This window comes from Musa acuminata, chromosome BXJ2-4 (assembly GCF_036884655.1).
Source record: "Musa acuminata AAA Group cultivar baxijiao chromosome BXJ2-4, Cavendish_Baxijiao_AAA, whole genome shotgun sequence".
Classification (NCBI taxonomy): Eukaryota; Viridiplantae; Streptophyta; class Magnoliopsida; order Zingiberales; family Musaceae; genus Musa; species Musa acuminata.
The window spans coordinates 36,436,014-36,449,502 of NC_088341.1; the positions used below are offsets into that span (position 1 = coordinate 36,436,014).

At 35.7% G+C, this 13,489-nt stretch overlaps 1 pseudogene; it reads left to right on the forward strand.

Moving 5' to 3' along the window:
• The first annotated feature begins 1,891 nt into the window (after nt 1-1,891).
• LOC103980849 (polyamine oxidase 5-like) lies at nt 1,892-5,631 on the forward strand (annotated as a pseudogene).
• The last annotated feature ends 7,858 nt before the right edge of the window (nt 5,632-13,489 follow it).

Genomic DNA, 13,489 nt, shown 5'->3' on the forward strand with positions numbered 1-13,489 from the left:
TTTTATAGTCAGATAATGATCTGCAGATGCTGCTTTTGAGGAGTCCCACAAGGCACTGATGCCACCAAAAGCAGAAACATACTGTGGCATAATGAAACCTATCTTGAAGCCTTTACCTAACTACTGCTTTCCATCTTTGACAAAGAGAGAGAAAATAAATACTCAGCAGCAGATGCAGCTTTGCTTTGCCTTTCTCACATTTGTTCTGGACCTCATAAAATCACACCCAAAATAGTTTCTTTAATGCCATCCAAATCATGTTTTTGTTTCTATCTTTGCATGCAGAACTTGCCACAAGAAGACCAGCTAAGTTTTGAGTGACAGACTCCATATGGATGGTGACAAACAGCAAAAAGGATTAGATTCCTTGGAAGGACCACCACAACAACAACTACTACTACTACTACCTTTGATGATGGACCCATTCATCTCTGCATGCATGGTTTAAGCTACAGAGAAACGAGCTCTGAAATCAAGAGCTTTAGATGATGTGAGATCCTAACTAAAATCTCACCAGAATCTTTCTTAGATTTTGTAGTTGTTTTCTGTCCTTTGAAGATCTAACCTGATCACGTTGACATTGACCAAGGACAAATCATAGTATACTTGCCATGGTGAGGAGAAATCTCACAACAAATCACATCCATGACCTATTAACTCATTTGAGCTTGGATCACCATTCATTTGAGTTTCTACTCTCTCTCTCTCTCTCTCTCTCTCTGCATCATTTCAACTATTTTTTTATTTTTTAAATTAATAAATTGAGTTTCTCTTTTTATATTTTAATAACATAATATAAGATACAATCATTTTTTTTATATTTTCAATACTTCCTCTGGCATGTAAATAATAGAATATGAATAGAAGATATATATTCTTTATATCAGTAAATAACAATATGATATTTAGTCAAATTTCTTTTATAAATAAAACAAATACCTCTCTATTACACATACAGTAATAGTCTATCCTTTTTCATTCTTAAATAATAAAAAAACAATTTGTACATTTGTGAGAATCTCCAAATACAATTTCAATTTTATTTTTAAAGCCTTCATCAATGATTCCTATCGCATCACTCATACAAAAATCTCATGAATGCCACGAAAACCTGAGCTGGCTGGACAAAGATATTGCATTGCAATTATAGCAGTCCAAATGAGTCATTTGCTCCTTTACATTTGATGTTGATGCTCAAAAGGTCAATAGAGCCACGTCATTAAATAATTACCACTATTCATCCTTAAATATATATATATATATATATATATATATATATATATATATATAGCTCCTAGTTTTAAATTTTTTTTACAAAAGGCCCCATCTTACAAAAAAGAAAACTAATTTCTCTTGTCTTTATTAGACTCGTTTCTATCTTCGTCCATAGTGTCGCTTACACCTTTGCCCTTGGTCGCTTTCGTCTCCGTATATTTTCTTGCTAGTAAACGATTGTCCTACCATTGAGAAATTCTCACCGTGTTCTTTTTTTTCTTAAATGATCATTTTACGCATATTGCTCATATCCCCTCATCTCGAACAATCGCTCATCGCCTATAGCATAGGCACAACTATGCGCAAAGGTAATTAGTGATAGAGGCCTTACCCTTGTTGGACATTGACAACCACATCTCTTGCCTTTTGCCCCTATTGACCCTATCGCCCATTGCTCTTACATGAGAAATGAGCGAGTGGGAGCGTCGCTACTATCCTCTCCTTTCTCGCCTATAGTAATTCCCTCATTCATCACTGGCAATTGATGACAAGAGAAATTTATGGATCTTGACGATGAGAAAGACGTATAGATACTAGTGAGAGCACACCCTCCCCTCATCTTGCAAGGCACTATAGGTAATAACGAGGGGAATTCGTGAATCTTGACGATGAGACCTATTTTTTCTCGCTCTATGGTACAAGAGAGAGGAGGGGATAACTAGGTCTGGTGAGAGCATAACACCGTATAGGGTAGACGCAGGAGTGGATCGAAAGGGAGTAGTGGTATCATAATTTTTTTATGTGGTCGAGAAAATCGTTTTATCGAGTATATATATATATATATATATATAATATAAGAAAAAATGGAGCCTCGTCTCTGAAGCTGGTTGGCCGACGGCACGCAAAGGACCTTTTCGTTCGTGTTCCCCGTCGTCTCGATCTCTCGCCGGTTTGGCGATCTCACGAAGGCCTCACGTATGAGCCGGTATGACCTTTTCCTTCGTGTTCCCCGTCGTCTCGAACTCTCGCCGGTTTGGGGATCTCACGAGGGCCTCACGTATGAGCTGGTTTGATAAGCTCCGTGGCTTCCCCGATCCGAGGCACCACGGCCTCATGATTCGATTCCTATACGTTCGTGTAGTCTTTTCTTGAATTCTCTATAATCTTAAGCGGAGAGCGGAGATCGGTAGGCTCTTGTGGCGGTCGACCGGCGTCAAAGGGGCAAGGGCTTCTCGAGCCGGAAGAATTCCAGAATTGGCGGTATTATGCTCTTCTCTGACGAGTTTCCTTTAACTTTCTTTCAATTGGATTTTCTTGAGATATATACATTGTTTGTTTTCCTTTACTTCCCAAGAAAGAAAAATTCTATTCTTGGATTTGGTATATGTATCTTGTTTATTGGAAATCTTGATTGATTCTATTATCTATCTATAGATTGCGTCGGCGTTTAGGGCACGCTTGGAAATGCAATCGTATTCTGTGCATTGTAGTGTATAACATTAGATTACGTATGTAAGTTTTAGGATAAGGAAGATGATGGAAATGCAAGTGAACAAGTGATGATTAGATTAGGTTCGAGCCCATATGGTTTGTAAAAGATGGTGTCAATTAACAGATGGCTAGCCATAATTTTAGGGTCATGTGTCTAAAACAGAAATGTCATGTAAAATTTCTGCTTCTTGAATTCTTTCTCCCTATCCTCATTATTTATAGGGGACATATCTATTGCGGGGTCTGGGGAGAGTCAAATGTACGTAGCCTTGCCTTTAAATATTTAAAGAGATTATTTCTGTGACTTAAACCCTAAGTCTCCCAGATCACAAAGGAGCAATCTTACCGTTGTACTAAGGTTGTTAGGACCTTTTTTCTGAGCTTTTGAATAATGTTTATTGAGTCTGTTTAGTTCAGTTATTTATTGAGTCGGTTTGGTTCAGTTAGAGTCAAGTAGAAGTTTATTTAATATTTATTTATTATTAGAGTTCAAGTCCTGATGGACTTTCGGTGGAACTCTATAAATAGGGATGTAGCTGCTTTTTTTCAGTAATCTATGAAAAATACTATTTTGTCTTTTGACAAACCCTAGGAGGACGATCTCCTCGAAGTGATCAAGGAGGGCCGATCCCCTCGAAGTGATCATCCCCTTTCTCTTCTTCTTTTTACGATAAGACTTTAGTGTCTTATCATTTGGTATCAGAGCGACGATAAGACCTTTAGGGTCTTATCAATTGCTATCAGACGATAAGACCTTTAGGGTCTTATCATTTGGTATCAGAGCGACGATAAGACTTTAGGGTCTTATCAAAGGCCCACCCTCTGTTGTCATTATTTATCCTTTCCAGATAATGAACTGGTCTTTTAATTGATATTGATGGCAAAACTGCTGTCTGTTTACTATTTTTTTCCTCTTGAAGAATATTTTGGCATCTAAGCTAATTTTCTATGGTTCTCCTTTTCTTTTAAGCCTCTTGGTAGACAACAAAAGGGGAGGAATAGTTGCTTTTTAGGATATTATACAAGAAACAATGAGGAACAAGCCCCTGGAAATAACAAGATGGATCAAGTAAAAGGATCATCCACAGAGAAGATTTGGAGAAAATCTACTTAGAAAATCTTTAGGTCCTGCTTTTGAACCCTTCTCAGTCTGTAGAAAAAACATATCTTGAAAAGAATGTTCTAGACGTGGCGTGTGGGCGCACCATTTCGCTCTAACGCTTTAGTGATGGGAATAAGAAAAATGTGATGCTCCAGTGTGGATTTGTTGCATACCTAACTAATTAAAAAAAAAAGAAATTCTCTAGGATTATCGAAAATAACCGAGATCCAAAGTAATGTCTGAAAGAGGTATGATAGATTTTTCTGTTGCTTAGTATCTTAAGTGGCACCAAAAAGGGCAGTAGAAAATGAACAAAATGTTTTAAACAAGATCTAGGAAGTTCAATGGGAAGCTGGCATCATTCATGTGAAACTTCATTGCTTTGTTGTCAGTGGATTTTGAAGTTGGCAGCATCCTGTATATAATTGTTCACTAACCTGCCTAGTATGTCTAGGCTGCTTGCTACATTTCAGATTTTAGCTGTGACGTTTCTGTTGTTGATTTCTCAGAATTTGTTTGTCACTGTTTCCGATATAATGCTCTTCATCGCAGAATGTGGTTTCCATTGTTTCAAACACATAGGGTAAAACTAAACATGAAGTTCCTAATCTTTTGCATTATCATCACATGAGCCCGAACCTAAATCGAATGATATTTGAACAGACAAATGGTTGAAAATTTTATTTTGCTGATTAGGGTGCATGAATGTTTCTTAATCTGGCACTTTCTTTTTTCAATACCCAGAAATCTCTGAGTCATTTACATCTTAGCTTACTGATACCAGTGGCTAAACTGTGAAGTCGTCAATTTCAACTTAATATATTTCTGTTCATTGACTAACTTCGCTTAATTCACCCCTATCAGGGTAACAAAAGTTGTGCAGCGTGGCAATAGAGTAATAATCACGGTGGACAATATAAGTACATTTGTAGCTGATGCTGCTATTATTACTGTTCCTCTTGGCTTCCAGAATGGAAACTCTGCAATCTCTGATCTTGGTGTTGGCATAGGGAATAAGATTGCTCTTCGCTTTAGCACCATCTTTCGGCCTAACGTAAAAGTGTTAGGGTTAGTAGCTCAGGCATCTTATGCCTGTGGCTATTTTCTCAATCTCCACAAAGCCCAGGACATCCTGTTCTTGTTTACATGGCTGCTGGAAGGTTTGCTTATGACATAGAAAAACTTTGTGATGAAGAAGCTGTAAACTTTGTGACGTTGCAGCTGAAGAAAATGATACCAGATGCGACAGATCCGGTTAGTTTGTTTGCTTGTATCGACCATATGGTACTTCAATTCCTCTAAAATCAAACGTAAATAAACTTGTTGTTTTCTGACAGATACAACATCTGGTTTTGTGCTGAGGAACATATCCAGACTCCCTCGGCTCCTATTCTTGTGATCTAGAAGGGAAGCCATCCCACTTGTACGAGAAATGTATATTTTGCTGGCGAAGCAGCAAGTGGTGATCATTCCGAGTCTGTTCATAGAGCCTACACCTCTGGCATGACGGCTGCTGAAGTCTGCCGAAGGCGCCTATCGGTACAGCATAGTGTATCAGATCTCTTCTCGATTGTGGTGAGGGAGGAATTTGCAGAAGCTATCATGCTTTAGGACTTGTATCTATTTAAAAGATGTTTTAGGTACTCTAAAAACTCTTGTTTTCTCTCTACATTTCTTGGTCTGCTCAGTTTCCATGACATAATCGTGATGATCTCTTTGATGTTTGTTGATGTTGTCTATGAACTATGCCTCAAGCGCATAAACATCCTTGTTTATGTTCATGCCAGCAGTAAAGAAAATTTACACAGCACTCTTTGGGTTGAGTTTTTGCTTGTTAATACAGACATATTTTGGCTCCAACCTGTGAGCTATCAAATATAATTCTGTTAATCCTGCATGAATAGATTGTGTAGAAGAGACTCTGTTGCTGACCGCCTGAGCTACTAAAAGAGTGTATAGGCTATTCGATACGAGAGAAGAGATAAGCCGCAGTTGGAAACCATAGAGCGGAACACGGTTCGCTCCTCCTCCTTGCATTTCCTGATGAGTACGTGCAGGTTGCTCCATTAATGGCTGGCTTCATCTCTTGGGGTGGCCGTCTCCAACCTGTGGAGTGGGGGCTCATGAAGGTGATGGAAAGGCCCGGAAACCCGCACCGGGGGATAAGCCCACCAAAGCTGGAAGAGCTCTCTCCGACGAAGACGGTGGCCCGGCCCCTGGACCAAACAACAAACACCTCTCTCTCTCTCTCTCTCTTCGTAGACATAGAGATGTTGATGATGATGCTGATTAGTAGTGGACGGAAGAACCAAAGCAGACGTACGTCCGAAGTGGGAGCTACCAATTGAAATTGAAGACAAAAAGGTTGCAAAGTAATCTACGTTTGAAGGGTACATTCTAATCGACTCTCACGCAATCACATCGTGGACCACAACAAGAACAATATCGTAGTCCTTGATCCTATGGGTATAGATAGAGAGAGAGAGAGAGAGAGAGAGAGAGAAGAGGGCTCGTGAACCCAAGGTGGGGGCCGCAAGGGTCCCCACGCGAGGATCACATGCCCACAGGCGAAGAAAGCAGTCAGTACATGCAAAAACTTGTAAGAACGTCGCATGTGAGGACGCCTCCTCCTCCCGTAGCACGTCAAATATAATAAGATGGATATGTTCCTTTCAATATGCATGCATGTCATCAATTCATGTTGGAGGTTGGTTGTCTCCATGTTGGAACCTCACGGATCCATACTTTAATTTTCACCTTACCTTACTCGAATTCAAATTCTATTTACTGACTCCAATGTGTCTTTTTCTTTTTTTCCTTCAAATATTATTTGAGGAGGAGGAAGAGCTGACTAACATTCCAAATACCAAATATAATATAATTTTATTATATATTCTTTTACATAAATTTATATATATATATTTCTCATCTTTTATAGAAAACTCAAAGATATATTTCTTTCTAAACACCCAAAATATTCGTCACTCTCGTTGAAACCTTAAAGATACACGAGATATTTATAGAGGAATCGAATTTTAATCGTCATTTTTTTTTATGATGATTTTTTCTCTTACTAGAATTTATTATCCTCCTCCCTCCCAAGACACTAACCTCAAGATTCCCAAAATAATTATTAATCTCAAAATACTTAAGTTCATTAAACTTGAAAAACAAACAATCCTATTTTCATGATTTTATACCTTTGGTTATTAAGTCCTAAAAGAATAATTTTGTTAAAAACACACTACATATCGAATTTCACGTATAAACCGACTCGAACTCGATATGACCATCATTTTATTTTTTATAAAAAAATAATATATAAGATATTTAAATGATCGAATCAAACCCAAATCCGATTAAAAGATTCTTAAGCATAGACTCAAACACCCTAAAAAAATAAAAAATAAAAAACCCTCCTGATTTCTATATCAGTATCACCGTCATCATTATTTTTCGTGAAAAGATAATCTTACCGAAATATATAAGGACTCAAACTATAGTACATATCTATAGTACATGTCATATGTCATATATTGCATGTACTATGCTCATGGGATCCAATGTTACAAATGCATCCGTCATCAGGTTATAGTAATCATGCAAAGAGAAAAAAAGGACATTTGATTATTGTTGTCTCTTCTCCCATGATCTCCTCCACATGACCACATACGTAAGAAAGACATTCTAAACCGGTCCTCCATATTGTTTCTTTATGTGATACCTTCTTCCTTACACTACTACACTAACATACTATTTGGTGCGTATAGGAGTTTTCGAGGGAGAAACGATAAGGATGAACTTTATCGTTAAAAGAGCCCCCCTCATCGTGTTGTTTGCTACCATGGGAATTGATTCCCAACAAAGATGCCATGGGACACAAGATGGGTCCATCCGTACCAATTGGCCCCCATTAATATATTCAAGAGAGAGAGAGAGAGAGAGGAATGAAACCACTAAGAAGTTGAGTTGCCCCATTTGGAGATTTGGGAGTTTGTAGATGCTCTCTTTTATATTTGCCTCGATAATTCTTTTTCTTTCTTTATTTGTTTGTTCGTTTGGTTATGCCTAAACTAACTCATCTTTTAAGTAGAGAAAGAAAGGCTTTTAAGTTTTTATTATAAAAATACATACATGAAACATAAAAATATATATTTTTATAGTTAGCCTTTGTCGAGCACTATCATTTGATTGTTAATTATCTTTAAAACTCTAATTATGCGAATCATAACAATACTACACTAATATCGTCCATGTTATCGATGTAGATTCAACTCAAATAATATTTTTTTAATCATATACGATTCGAATCCTTTCTCTATGGATAAAGATTTAGGAGGTATACTCGCTATTCTTTTTTAATACATTCTATTTAGAATACCCAATTGACTTGAAAGTCGAAAGAGTCTCAGTGTTATACCTCCAAAAAGTTTTTTAGAAGTTGGATGCTTTTGTCAAAATTTTTACATTAATGGATTTGTTTTTTCACATGGAACAAGCAATCACTTCTGATATTAATAAATATTAAGAGATTTTTAAATATTATTTTATGTAATTTTCAATCCAACAAAAATATGTTAATCGTAGTCCATGAAGAATGAATGCTTAATAAAAATTTATAAATATAAATAATATGGATGTCACTAGGCGAAACGGAAAGAGTGCTTCCTTATTCTCGTGCCCGTCTCATCCTCTATCCTACACTCTCACTTTATTTTCCAATTAGATAGGATAGGGGTGAGGACGAGGAACTCCCATTTGAGACGAAAAACTTGTGACTTCTTCGTATTCTTTTACATAATTATTTTTTAAAAATAAATAAAATTATTATCAAAATTAATTAATAATCTTAAAATTTATAAATAATAATAATATTTATAAAATTTATATATCATAATAATATTAAAAATATTATTTATTATTTTTTTAAAAAAATATTAAAAATTAGATACAAAATTAGTTTAATGGTTAATATTGGAATATTAAAATTATAAAGATTAGATTTAATTCTAAAATATGTATATATATATATATATATGAAAAGGACGATAACGAGTACAAAATATGTATGTATAAACAAGAGCGATCTACTTGTTCTTGCCTTATAATCACACGAATAATAAAAAATATTTCATTTATTCCTTCATCCCCACGAAAACGATGCATTTAATAAATAATGTTGCTTAGACTTTGTAAAGATGGAAAAGTAAACCACCTTAGTCATGGCCTCATGATGGATTCATGAATTAGTCATAGGTGTCGAGGAGGATCAAATAGACACACCATTCTTTGCCCCAAGTCCTCATTTCAAATGAGCTTCCGAGCTCAGTCAACTTTGAAGTGACATCAAAGAATTCGAACGACAATTCTCTGCCTATTGTTTATCGCTCTATCACCGACAAATTTGATGAATATTTTGTACACATTCAACTCCCGATGGCTTTCATTAGCAGCCATTAGACGAATCATGAAATTACACCAAGTGAAATGTCTTTTGTACCCATATATATATATATTTATATATATAGGGCGAGAGAGAGAGAGAGAGAGAGAGAGAGAGAGAGAGAGAGAGAGAGAGAGAGAGAACAAAAACTAATCGACATGCTTATAGAAGATCTAAGTTGGTCAAGTAGATGGAGATTCACATCATCAACGTCACCTCAAATTATGATGTGCCGATTGCATTGCTTTGAATCATCGGATGCCTCACATTGACCATATCTTCACATAATCGATCAAAATTTGACTATGATATGAAAGATTAGACAGATTTCACGATAAGTGGTGAAAGAGTGAAGATTAAGAGTTACGTATCGAAAGACTCGAATGATATATACTAGATTTATCTATGACTTAAAGTTCACGACATGAAGTATGATGTATCATGTCATGTGAAGATATAATAAATTTAAATTTGTAGATTAAATTATTATTTTGACTCACACTCCTCATCATTAATCTTAAATTCACATCATTTTTGGATAGTTGTGGACGTCTTATCTATAATTTATTCGATTAATTTGGATTTTTAGGTTTGTAAGTTTTTGGACAAATTAATCATGTTTTTTTTATTGCATTGTCAATCTTGATTTGGTTAAATGCTAGACAGGTTAATTGCTGCTGATGAGATGACAATAACCTAAAAATTAATTATATGATTATTAATCTTAAAAAACCTTAAAACAAATAAAAAGAAAGTGCATGAGATAATGATTCTATATTTAGTTATCATACTATTATTTTCATTTTCTTTTATTAATATCCCTTCTTTTTCTTTTCTAAAGTTGCAACATCACTTTTTTCCCTTTTCATTTTATAAATCGATTTGCTTTTTCACAAGTTTTCCTTTCCTTTTAATAATAATAATAATAAATAAATTTAATTTTTTTTACAAAGGGTAAGTGAGGAAAGTGAGATTTGTGCTCGAAACATTACGATAAATTATCAATTAGTCAACACCGAATGAGTTTTCGAATCCTTAACCTTTGATAAAAGAATTTGATATATTATCATGAGGCTCACATTTTAGATATGAAATAGGAATCTAATGTGGACTTAATATGTGGATGCCAATTATGCCAAATATGTTACAATGACACCATAAATTAAGGGTGGGGGGAAAAAATATATTTCATACATGAACATGAGAACATGATGTTTGGTGTAATTATTGACACATGTGGAGAAAATAAAATAATAAAAATAAAAAAGACAACTTTGTAAGCGAATCTTGATTCACACGAGGCACGATTCTACGAGCTAAATAATGCCAAGTATCGCCAATTGATGTGTCTTTATCTCTACGGCATCTCTATGTCCCATTGAGACCCCACAAGAAAAGACTCTTCCTTTCTCTTCTTCTTGAGAAAACCCAAAGGTTTGCTTAATGATGGAATTAACAGTTCTTTTTCTCCTTTTAGCTATTTTATTGTTGTTTTAGTAGGCCATGTCATGTAATTTTTTCGATATTTAAGCTTTAAATTTTGGAGAAAAAGAAAGATATTTTGTATTTCTCAATAAATGTACTTAAAAACACTAAAAGTATTTTTTTCGATTAAACTTGTCGTAAATAGATAGTCATCATATACATTTTGGAGCATCTTTGATCGTGAAATCTGATTCTTTTTTGGTGAATGATTGTTTGAAGTTGCGGAATCGATGTATATTTATTTTTGATCTATTGAAATAAATATATTCTAAGAAAAAAAAAATAGAACGAGAAGAACACAAGTTGGAGACAAAGGGGGGCTGTTGAGTCCTTGTCGGCACCAACTTTAGCTGCGGGATGAGCTTCTCCTGTCCTAACATTTTGATGCATGAGTTGCAGAGAGAAGAACAAATCAAGGCCCGCATTGTTCTACACTTGCCAAGCATTTCTTGCTTTTCCTCATCCAAATCTCGCTTTTCGACAAAAAAAAAATGACATGGTATTAGAGCCAAAGATTCTTTCGTTATGATATATATATATATATATATATTATTCGACGACTCGAAAGTAACTCTTTGAATTTGTCCAACTTTACATCTTCTAAAATTGTGTATTGCTTCTGTCTTTTCTTTGAATCACACAAATTTTATATTTCTTATTAGTATTTCTATCTAAAATACATGACAAAAAAAAAAGTACTATTTGGTTGAAAAGCATAAGAATTATTGGTCTTTTTAGTCATACAATAACAATAACAACAACAACAACAACATCTTAATCGTTTGAGGCGAATTATATGGATCTTTTCTCGACATTGAACCATCTACAAATTACATTCTTAAAACTTGATGGTCACCTCCACCTAACTTTCTCATGCGTGATAAGGATGTGATGGAAGCATCCTTCGTATTTTAATCATGCTTCCACATATATTTATTTTTGTTTTGGTACCTTTCTCTGTGGCTGATCCACCATGGAGGAGGGCAGCTCCTGCAGCAGAAGCTAAAGGAACACCCCATGAGGTTGACAATTTAGGAAAGAGAACCCACAAAGTAACTTTGCATCGAGACCCAAACCTATGTAGTCACTTTCTTCTTCTTGTCATCCTTCCAGCTTTGTTGCTGTTTTGCATACAGTACATGGCAGTAGCTGTGACGACAGATGTATGCCTGCCTTCTACTCGCTATCATACACACACACAGCACCAAACATTGTTGGTTTGGTGTCAGCACTCAATCTCTTTCTCAGTATATTCTCCATTTTCATACTGCATGGATTTCCGTACCTTCAGTGTTACTCTCTCCTCTTATCAGGGCACCAGAAATGTTTTCCTCCTCTTCCTTCTTCTTCTTCTTCTTCTTCTTCTTCTTCTTCTTCAGTTTGAGAGACTAACCCAATCGATGATGTGTTTGGTACAAGTCACTGTTGTCGGCTTTCCATGATGTGTTTTCCTAGATATGTGAGGAACTCATGCACACAGCTTATATATATATGCCTTGCAACTCCCAAGAAAGAAGGGCTTGCAAGGTGTTGGCATAGGCTGGTGATACTTCTCCATCAGGGAATATTTACATGTTGGGACCAGAAACATGTTCTTGCAAAATTAGGGTTTTGTAGACAGTAGTACTCCCAAGCAGCTCTAGAATTCCATTTTCTATTATCTTACAAGAAACATTTTTCTTCTTTCTTTTTTTTTATTTATGCATTGAAATGCAATCAGTCCTACAGAAAAGCTTCTCCGGAGAAGGTGTTGTTGGTAACATCCACACACTGAATTTTCCACATCTCTTTGTGGTCTTGCTAGTTATTCAACATCATATTTGCTATCAACTATTTAGGGTTTAGATTGTGACCAGATGCTCTCTCATGTGAGACTCATTCAAAGATGGAAAGAAAATATACCCCAAAAAAAAAATCTTATGTATCAATCAAATCTAGTCAGCCATACATATGGATTCTTGTTAGATAATTGAGGGTGAGCCAATGAATCTTGTGTTAGCTATTCATTTCAATCATCCTACATTAACATGGATAGGTTTATTAGGCATGTAAGCAAGAAAGCTTTTTCCAATGATCTACATGTTTTCTTTGATTGAGAGGAGATTTGCAATAAGTGATAGCAACTGTGCTCTCTTTTAATCCTAAGTTGCAATACTTTGAGCTTGTTTGGTAAGTTGTATACCTTGTCTTGTGGCCTCAAGATAAGTCAAAGTCAACATTAATATATAATTGTTAACATCTTAACAGGCATGTCTATCCTTCTTGCCTAACACTTGGAATTGTATTCAAGCATAGAATCTACTAGAATAAAAATTGGAAATGCTGTAAGATTTCTTTTATCTCACATCACACACACATATATATATATATATATGCCTTCAGTTCATCACTAGAACAGTTCTTCAGCTCACACTGCAGAGTAAACGAAGTGTGGCTTGCTGCATATTCTATGCACTTGCGTATGCCAGTCTCTCTTTAGTGCATATTCTATACTGCAAATTGGAAGACAGCATATCATCTCACGCGTCAGATGCCAAGTCATCCATCATATTTCAGAGATTTCATGCACATCTTTATCTTCTTTTAGTCCAAACTTGATGTCACTTTTCCATGGATAGTTCTCGTACTCCCAACTGTGTGTTGTCTTGATTATTCTTACACTGAAGCAACACAAACCTAGCAAGCAGCAACACACACACACACAGAGAGAGAGAGAGAGAGGGGGGGTGTGGTGTGATTCAATTCAAGCGTCC